At 29.9% G+C, this 11,231-nt stretch overlaps 1 long non-coding RNA gene across 1 annotated transcript; it reads left to right on the top strand.

The window, feature by feature from the left end:
- The first annotated feature begins 5,226 nt into the window (after positions 1-5,226).
- On the top strand, positions 5,227-9,509 carry LOC120260834. Its single transcript, XR_005536505.1, has 3 exons — positions 5,227-6,058; positions 6,828-6,902; positions 9,318-9,509. It is a non-coding gene; the product is annotated as an uncharacterized LOC120260834 (long non-coding RNA).
- The last annotated feature ends 1,722 nt before the right edge of the window (positions 9,510-11,231 follow it).

The raw sequence follows: 11,231 nt of genomic DNA, 5'->3' as shown, positions 1-11,231 counted from the left end.
TAAAGAAACATGTATAGAATAATAGAAACATGCCAAAAAGCCTTCAATGATTCAGACCATCAACAGATGGACTATAATAAGGATCATTTGTTGATTATTAACTATGGAGAATAGAGATAGACACATTAGGAGTGGGGATGCAGGCTTTTGTGCTAGCTGATTAGTCATAGTGATGATTATATATTTCTGTAGGAACTTTGAATCCAAACAATGATCTGGGAGTAGTATCTATTTGTATGATTTTCTCAATCTTAATCCTCTTGCTGTAAATCCTTTTGCTGAAGCTAATGCTAATGATTCTAGTGTTAGAGCAAAAGAGTATGTACGTGTTAGCATATAACAGCGCAACGGGAGGAAGAGTCTAATAATTGTGCAACAATTGAAGAAAGAGTTCAGCTACAACAAAATACCAAAAGATCTCAAGAAGAGTTTTACTGTAATGGTACTGTCGTCCAAGACCCAGAGCTTTCTTTTTCTAAAATTTAATTTATTAAAATCTAATTTGTTGTATTGGATTGAAGAAAGAGTTTTGTTGTAAGAGTTTAGCTTCAATCGTGTTCCATAGGGTTTCTTTTTCTAAAATCAATTTTTTTTAAAAAAATGATTATTTTATGGTATATTTTTGGGTAATTGCATCAACAATGGTTCAACTTGCTTTATGCAATGGGTTCAACAATGGGTAATGTTATATTTATGCTTTTTTCTTATTTTATTTTAGTTTAATACTTAAATAAACTAATATATATATATGTATATATGAAATAAAATTTCAAGAGAATTAGGAGATGATATTTAGTTGGTGGATATAATTGGAAGTTGAAGTGATTTTTTAAACTAATAAGTTTGGGAAAAATATTTATTTAAGTTGTCTAATGTGTTTAATTTAGTCTGAGTAGGAATTCAACATTATGTTATATATGTGGGTAAATAATAATTGATGGCTATGTTTCCACAATGCAGTGTAGGAGTGTATAACTTCAAGATTCATCTTTTAGTTGACAGTTCTTCAAAGTTTAAAGGCTTTTCAATTTATATCTAAATCTCCCATCAATGGTACACATTTTTCTTTATTGTTGGATATACATGAAAAAACTTGACTTACCATGACAATACAAGATATTTGGCTCATGTTTTCAAAAATATTTTTCTTTGATATTTAGAATACATTGTGCCACTTATACTCATTCGAATAGTTTTGCTAATCTTCTTCTTGTTTTTCTCATTTTTATTGTTATTTTTATTGTCAATTGAATGATAATATCTTTGCATGATTTTAATAGAGCAAGAAACACAAAAGAAAACAGTATTTAGCCAAACTTTACTTTATTATATTTAAAACCAAACAAAATTGCACAATGGATAAGGATGAATATTGGGCATGTGCTCCTTTAAACGGGCATGGATATATATATTTATATATATCAGTTTAATATATGAAAACAGTTGAATATTACAAAAATTTGCAATGAAAGAACAATGGTTTATTAGTGGTGATAGAATCAGATGCCCTTCTTTGAATTGTTAGAAACATATATTTCTTAAACATGATGATGTGCAGTGACACTACAGTGGATTTTGTAATGAGCCAATATCTGGTGTTGGGTAATCATCAAGAATTAGGTAGGAGATTGTCAAACCATATTTTGAAGTAATGGTAGAAAATCCATATGTTACTAAAGTTAGGGATGCTTTTTACTCCAATTTTTCCTTTAATATAAATTGTGATAATGAGTCAATGTTTGAGGAGCAAGAACCTAGTGGAAGAGAACCAACTTTTTTTTCTTTGATGAATGATGCCGACAAACCATTGTTGTCTAGTTGCACACAACACACGACATTATTAGCCATGTAGCAACTATTAAATTGTAAATCAGAGTTTAACATCAGTAAAGCTTGTTTTACTTGTCTCATAACTATCATAAAGTGTATGATACTAGAAGATAACAATTTGCTAGAGAATAATTATCAAATGAAGAAGAAGATGGTGGCATTTGGCCTTGAATATCTTAAAATTCATGTATGTGAGAACAACTGTATGTTTTTTTTAAAAAGAAGTTAAATTGTTAGATCATTGTTCAGTATGTGGTCATCCTCGATACAAACTAAATAATTCAGAAGTGAAGGTTTCAAAAATTCCTTTTAAGATTTTTTGCTACTTCCTGCTTATTGGTAGGCTTCAAAGGCTTTTTATATTAAAAAAATGTTGCAAAGAATATTACTTGGCATGCACACAATCAAATTCCTCCAGGAGTACTGCTTCATCTTGCCAATGGAGAAGCATGGCAGCATTTCAATCTCACACATGAATCTCTTGCCAATGAAGTAAGGAATGACAGATTAGGGCTATGTATAGATGGTTTACCCCTTTTAAGCAAGGTGCAAGACCCTACTATTGTTGGTCAATAATACTTATGATGTAGAATCTACCTCCCTAGATGTGTATAAAGCAACCATATTTATTCTCATTCCAGTTCCAAATAGTCCATCACATAATATAGATGTCTTTTTGAGACCTTTAATAGATGAGTTGCTAATTTCGTGGAGGGTGGGGGGTTTGGTGTTCAAACTTTTGATAGTTATAGAAGGAACATTTTTCACTTCGGGCAATATTACTATGGACAATTAGTGACTTTTTTGCAAATGATATGATATCCGAATGGGCACTCATGGAAAGTTATGTTGCCCTTATTGTATGATAAATTTGAAGTCATTAAATTTAGCACATGGCAGAAAACCATGTTTTTTTTTATTGGCATTGACAGTTCATGCCTTTTGATCGTCCTTTAGACGGAAAAGAGATAAATTCAAGACAAGAGTTGATCATAATTTTCCTATTGATATATTTTTAGGTGAAGAAATTTTGAAAAATTTTATAGCTTTCTAAATTTGACATTTGGCACAAAATACCTTCTACAAAAACCAAGGGTTTATGGGCTAACTCATCATTGGGTGAAGAAAAGCATTTTTGGGGAGTTGCCATATTGGCATACAAATTTGATCTGGCAAAATTCGGATGTCATGCATATTGAGAAAAATATGTTTGATAATATATACAATACCATATGGATATTAAGGGCAAGACAAAAGAAAATGTAAAAACAAGATTAGATGTAGCAGAATATTGCAAACATCCAGCTTTACATCTGATTAGAAGGAATGGAAAAATATTTAAGCATGCACCTTCATATGTTCTAACTAAGAAAGATCGATACATAGTGATTACTTGATGGTTTTGCCTCTAACATAAGGAGATGTTTTAACATCAAAGAGGGCAAGGTCAATGCAATGAAAAGTCATGATTGCCATGTATTTATGCAACGTTCACTTCCAATTGCGATTTGTGATTTAGTGCCTACTCCAATTTGGGATGCAATTACTAAGGGGTCATTTGGCATTGTTTCGATTTTTGTTTCTCTTTTGTTTTGTTTTGTTTTATTTTATTTTTATTTTTAATTTTTTTAAAACAAAAACATATTTGGATACACTAATTTTGTATATTTAAAAAGATGAAAACAAAAGCACGTTCGGTCAGCACAAAATTATTATGACTTTTTTTTTAATTATTTTTTAAACTTCATATTTTTAATTTTTTTATAAAATTTTATTTTTATATTAGTTTACTTGATTGTATTATTAAATAAAATTAATAACATAGACTGGTATTGTATGGATAAAAAATAACTCATAAAAATTACACTATTTGAAACTAAAAAATATTTTGGGGGTTGCCTTAAAAAATTTAATATATATACACACACACATATATATATATATATATATATATATATATATATATATATATATTCAAATTGAATCCTTTAGATTTTAAAAAATAAAGGCAGAGGAGGGACAATATAGAGACATAATCATAATTTTTTGTTTAGATCAAGTAAAAAGTCAATAGCACAAACAATAGATTTTTGCAAATATTTTTTCAATTTTTTGTTTGACATGTTTTGCTAGTTTTGTTTCCAAAACATAAAATATAAAACAAAAGAATAGGAATTGGCAACAATGTCAAACAACCCCTAAGCTTTGGAATTTCTTTTTAGATCTTTGCTCTACTGAAATAACTTTCTATCATATGGAATTGTTAGGAAGAAATATCATTAAAATAATTTGCAAATTAGAGAGTATTTTTTCACCTACCTTCTTTGATTCAATGGAGCATTTAGTCATTCATTTACCTTACGAGGCTAAAGTGGGTGGACCAGTTCATAATCATTGGATGTATGTGTCCGAGAGGTATGAAATTTAGATAGTTAGCATGTTTAGAAAGTTTAAATATTTTAGAGCTTTTGTAATAAATTAAAATTTATTTGGTTAATGTTTTAAGGTTTCCACATCACTTTAAGAAGAAAGTGAAAAATCTTACAAATGTTGAAGGGTCAATTTGTGAAGAATATATTACCGAGGAGATTGCATCCTTATGCCTTATATTTTGAAGAGGATGTGCAAGCAAAGTTAACTTGAGTGCCACGTAATGATGATGGAGGTGAGATGGATCACACGGCACATCTTTCGATTTTTAGACGTCCTGGACTGCCCCTTGGTCCGAAATCAAATAACACTCGATATTTGACAACAAATGAGTATTTGGCTACAAAAAGCTATGTCCTTATGGATTGTGAAGAAATTGTTCCATACATTGAGTAAATAATATTTGTTTCTTTGTATTCAACTATGTAGTATTGAAAATTATTACTTACCCTAACTTGTATATCACATGATTTAGGATATTTGATGAGATAGTGAGAAGGGGAACACCACATATTACTGATAATGAATTGGAATAAAATATGAGAATCCACATTTACATCATAGTTTAAACAATATGTAAGTATTAAATTACATGTAGTTTATAATCATTCTAGTTTAGCATAAATGTCGTCCTATTGAAATTTGATATTCCTTTTTGTTACAAGAGCATTTCTCTGAAATTGATTCTCGTATTTCTCAACTAGCTCATGGCCCATCTCATTTGGTAATATGCTACTAAGGGTATTTTGTGAATGGTCTCAAGTTTCATACCAAAGAATATAGTCATAATCGGTCGACATTGAATTGCAGTGTATGCATGAAAAGGAGTTATTACAATGATTATGATTGGGCCTTTCTATGGTGTCTTGGTGGATATAATTGAACTGGAGTATTTTGGGATTGGAAATTGAGTTGTTCTTTTTAATTGCCATTGGTTTGATATAGATAAAGGAGTTCATGTGGATCCCCGCCATGGTCTTCTGGAAGTAAATTATAAATTAGTACTTGCTACTAGTGAACCATTTGTATTAGCCGCACAAATGTCATCATGTTTATTATAGCCCTTATCCTTCGAGAACTCGACATCAATAGAATTGGTGGGTTGTATTCAAAACCATGCAAAAAGTAGATTTCGCTTTTCCACTAGTGATCGAGAAGTCCTCGATTTAAGTGAAGAGATTTACCAAGAAGTTGAAGTGTCTACACCAAGAAATGTTATCTACTCAGAAGATCTTGATAATGAAAGAATACTTGTTCATGGTGATATTGAAGAAGTAAATGAAGTCTTAGAGGATGGGGGAAAATAAGAAAGGAAGAAGAAGAAAAAGAAGATGATGATGATTATTATTATTATTAGGAATTTTTTTTATGCACTTATAGTGGGTTACTAATTATGACTCTATAATATTATCTTATTATGAAACTTTTAGGGGATGTTTGGTTGGCAAGAGTAGAGTAGGAATGAGGAGTGATTGAATGTAAACCCTTGTTTGGGTATGCCTCAATGCGAGTGGGAGAGTAATGAAGAGCGAGTGAGTCACGTGTAAGAGAAGGAGTCCTAATCACCACATATTGGGCGGATTACACAATCGTGGATTTGAAAATGACAATTATGCCCTTAAATATAAAATGCTTTTCAATTAGGTTTTCCTCATCGTGCTATGCATCCCTTTGAACAAAGGTTTTAAGATCTTGGCTTCAATTCTCTGCCCCCATTCCACATGAAGACTTGGCCTTCTATGAAGATGATTCCAAGCTCGAGTGAATCCAAAGATCTCAAATTCCTCTGTGATCCAAGGTTGTTTTTGTTGTCTCTTATTGAAGATAAGGATGAGTGTCAAGATTGTTTCATGCTTCAAGAATCCTCTTCCTAAACTACATAAGATAACAGTGGGTATATGACTATTCCTCAAAAAAATTACATATATAACCATACCAACTTGTAAGTTTGCATGTACACTTACAAATTTTTTTGTTTAACTACTTTGTAAAAAATATTTTAGGTTTTCTTACAATTTAATAAATAGTTAATTATAGTTTTTTTTTGTATACTACAACAATATTATTTGTATACCAGCAAATATTAGATTTTCATTGAGTATAAATACAAATATTATCTTTGCTTTTACACATGAAACTGTGAAGTTTCCAAGGGTATATATGCAAAAAAAAAATTATTTAATTTTTTATTCCATTTCCATTTATTGTGAAAACTCAAAATCAAGTTAGGTGCAATGAACCTTCAATTTTAAAGCAATGGAAGTACTAAGTATAGGATTAAGAATATATTATTCAAACTTATTTTCCAATTAAAATGTGGAAAATTTAAAAAAATGGAGAAATATAGTGGCATGGATGAGTATGGGTTGATAAATAATTATGATCTCTATATATGTGATTTGAAAACAACACTTCATATAATATTGTAATTGAGATTATTGTCTGATAGCTTATAATATCATTGCCTTATCAGACAAATGGAGATGTATATATATATACTAATGAAATCTTATAATATTTATAGGATAGATGAAAACTTATAACACTTGTTATGTTTTATAATGCAGATTAATTGAGACTGCATCCCCATATATTTTATTGCCTTTTCACATCACACGTCTTCAAAGGGGAAACTTGACAAGGTATGTCATTATGTATAGTCAAATAGCACTTGCTTTGACCCTTTTTCCATTGCTTCAAAATATATTTGTTAACTCGGACATACACATTATTGTTAGCTTAGATTTTTATAACATGACGAGGCTTAAACAACTTCGGCTATATTGTGCAATGATCATATGCTACTTTTACATATTAACATGATGAAGAATGTTTGAACATGAGATTTCATCAACATCAATTAGACGCCGCAAACAACATGAGCACATCTACCATTTAGTTTTTGAAAGTGATATTAGTGCATTGACAAGCTACTTATGTATCGACGTTCTTTTCATTATTTGTGTCAATTGTTAACTATAATCAGTGGGATACAAGGCATAATGAATGTTGGTGTCCAAGATATTATCGCAATATTTTTGAACATTATAGCATATCATGTCAATAATAGAGTAATTAAATTTAACTTCCTTCGATCAGGTGAGACAGTTAACCGTCATTTCCATGCTATGTGAAGTTAGTTATTCTTTTCCACTTTGTTCTCTTGAAGAAACCAAAACTTGCACTTGAAAACTAAAATGACTTTAGGTTGAATTCACTTGTTAGTTCTAGATATTCTGTGACTAATAATTCATTTTTTATTTAATGTAGAGTTCTCTTGGAGCATTACATGGGACACATATACGTATAAATGTATGCAAAATTGATCGACCAAGATATAGATCAAGAAAATATGAAATTACTACAAATGTCCTCGCCATCTACAATCAAGATATGCAATTTATATATGTTTTGTATGGATGGGAAGGATCAACTCATGGTGATCGGATTCTTAGGGATTCCATGACAAAGCCTAATGGGTTGAAGGTTCCTGAGGGTAAAAAAAAAAAATGTTTTTATTGCTTTTGGAGACCTACTAATAAATGGCCTATGAACCATTAGCTAATAAGAAATTTTTCTTTATCTTCTAAGTCTCTACAATCTAGTGGATGCTAGATATGCAAATTACCCTGGTTATCTTGCGCCTTTTTGATGACAAAGCTACCACTCAAGTTCTTGGGCTGATGGGCATCAACCACTTATACCTCAAGAATTTTTCAATATGAAACATGCTAGCGCAATAGACATAATTGAAAGGATATTCGATCTTCAGAAAATTCATTGGAAAATCTTATTTAGCCCAAGTTTTTTATAACATAGTCACTGAACAATATATCATTAATGCTTGTTGTTTGCCTCATAACTTTATTAGAAATGGTAGAAGATCCTATAGAAGATAATGTTGGTAATGTAACCCTAGAAGAAAGCGCACAAGATGAGTGGACACTATTTCGGCTTGACATGGCCACGGATATGTTTAACAATTAGCGGTCAACTTGAGCATAATGCAGTTGTTAATGATTTTGTCTTGTAACTATTGTACATGAACATAATATATATTGTAGTTGTTCCACATGTGTTTCACATGTTTTTTTTACGGTTAACTTTCAAAGTTGATGGTGGAAATTATGTTTAAAATGAAGAAATTTTGAAACTAGTCGACAAATTTGTTGTTTTATTCTTGTATGTAAGTTGGACCTTATTTGTACACTTAGCTTTCAAGTGTTATTCTTGAATCATTATCTTTTTATTTTACTTTCTCAATAGAATTTAGAAGTCAAAATGGAAATTATTAATAAGGAAAATACAAATTTCCCCAATGGATATCACTTCCTTGAATAACTAAACATATGAATGTCAAAAATGAATGTAATTTCCTAAAATTCCTAGAAATATGAACTATTACAAATGCATGATAATTATCAAAATTTAGATATACACTTGGATTTTTGAATGTGGCAGACCCTTATCTTCCATATGGTTTAATTGTTGTATATGAACACAACATATATTATAGTTGCTTCACATAGTATGTTATTTTTCTTTTCATTTTTCTTCTTTGTTTAGATGGAAGTAGATCCACAATCCAAGGGTAGGGGTCAAAACAAATACTATTGGACTGTAGAGGAGATAAAGCTTTGACTGATGCTTTAGTTGAACTATCTACAAATCCAATGTGAGCGGGTCAAAAATGGGTTAAGAATGGGTACCTTGCATAATTAAAAATAATGGCAAAAAAAAAAAGATTCCAACAAGTATACTGAAGATTTTACCTAACATAGAGTCTCGGATTAAATTATTTGGAAGCAAAGTCACTGTCATAGCTGATATATTGCAAATAAGTGGATTTGTTTGGAACTATGAGATGTGCACTATTGAATGTGAAAAAATGCATATGATGAGTATGTCAAGGTATGGATAATTTTATTTTGTAATTTTGCAATGATCTAAACATGATATTTCCTCAAGAGCACGCCGAAGAAGGAAGAGTGTTGTGGATGCATCAATAGAGAAAATTTCCCAAAACTTACACAATTTCATTGAACTGGTTGGTCTAGGATTTAAGATACTAGCCGATGCTGCTGCTCGTGATGAAGCCTGTGAAGCACATGAGAAGGCACGCGAGGATGCTCCCGCTAAAATTGAGGAAATGAAAGAAAATGTTGCCACAAGTAATTTTTGAGATTGATGGTTTTTCTAATCATTAGGCGATGTTTATTTTACAGGTTTTTTGTAACCAAAATTTATTTTTTATTCCATGATTTCTCTTAAAATTGTTAATAATGATTTTTTATATTCATTTTATAGATTTTGCCTCAAGATGACGACCGAATGAAAATATTTCTGGACTTGCCAGACAACAAGAAGATGTGTTTATCTCGTGTATTGTGATCAAGATTGTCATTTAGATCAACCAATATGTAACCTCATTAGTTTGTTTTACTTTGATTGGATGGTATTTTTTGTTTTAAAGTTTAATGTGGCATGTTATGGATTTTTTATGAATTGTATTGAAAGAGCATTGTGTTTGTTTAATGTGTTTAAATTATACACTTCATTTTTCTTGATCTTGGTTGGCTATCATTGCATAATATTGGTTTGATTTTGCAAAGTTTTTATAATGTTGGTTATCATTTTTAGTGATGCATAATATGTCATATTTTGTAAGGTTTTTGTGAACTTGTTTGATTTTTCATAGACCTATTACAACTATTGTTGTTGTTGTGTTATTGAATATTTAATTGTGTATGGAAAAATGTAAAAAATGTAAAAAATTGTAATTAATAAGGTTAGCTTCTTTTAATGCCATGCATAATATGTGATATTTCACAAGGTATTTTTAATTGTTTTGATTTTGTTTTATTACATTGTTGTTCTTGTGCTATAGACTCTTTAATTTTTAATGTAAAAATATAAACAATATAAAAAAATAATTATTATGGGTAACATCTTTTATTTGGAAGTTTCCTTATTTTGATTTGTAATTAACACCATTAGTTAATAGCTAATTAATGATTTTAATACTTAAATCCAAAAATTTAGAACAAAATTGTTGTATTAAAGTTAAATATTTATTTATGATAATTAATTAGTTACAGTTCTTCAATGTTTTTTTTAAAAATAAATCATTAAAAATAACGCATTAGTATATATAATAGTATTTATTTGCATAAGGGCATAAGAGTCATTTTATAATATTTTTTTTTTACTTTTCCTATTCCCAATGAATTACTTTTTTTTTTAACCTTACCAACTAAACACATTTTTCATTCTCAAGCCATCTTCAATCAATAACCCCAAATTTTTACTCCAAATTTCAAATTTGGTTCTACTACAATAAATTATACTCCAACTACAAACCCCTAAATTTACCCCAAAAAAGCATATTCGTAAAATATTCCTTCCACATCTTTTTTTTTTTATTATTATTATTACATTTTCAACAACCACCTCCTTCAACCTCGAATCCCTTTGAAAACTATTTCGACAATCTAGGCAAAATTGCTGCTGATTTACTAGAGTATTAGTTTTAATATAATTAGTTCTTGCATTGTATTAGCTTTTATTAAGGTTATTTTCAATAAAATTTTAACTATTCCTATTTCATAAATTTAATTAATAATTTTATTATTAATTAAAGTGATTAAGTGAACATAAATTAATATTGTATATATAATGGCTACTTATAATTATGTTAATTAATTATTAATTTATAATTTTAATTAAAATAATAATAAAAATAACATTGTTTAAAAAATTAATATTTATATGGGACCCCAAATTTGGGGTCACAATAGTGTGACCTTTAGGGGGTCGTCCTATGCCAAACCCCAAATTTGGGTGCAGGTGGAGCAACCCACACCCAAATTTGACCCCAAATTTGAAATTTGGGTCCTCCATTGGAGATGCCCTCAGTTCTACTCCACTACCCCTCATTCTATTCCTATCTTACTCCTCCCTATTTCTACTCC

The sequence above is a fragment of the Dioscorea cayenensis genome, chromosome 5 (genome assembly GCF_009730915.1).
Source record: "Dioscorea cayenensis subsp. rotundata cultivar TDr96_F1 chromosome 5, TDr96_F1_v2_PseudoChromosome.rev07_lg8_w22 25.fasta, whole genome shotgun sequence".
In the NCBI taxonomy this organism is placed as follows: domain Eukaryota; kingdom Viridiplantae; phylum Streptophyta; class Magnoliopsida; order Dioscoreales; family Dioscoreaceae; genus Dioscorea; species Dioscorea cayenensis.
This window is presented reverse-complemented; position numbering and strand designations above follow the sequence as displayed.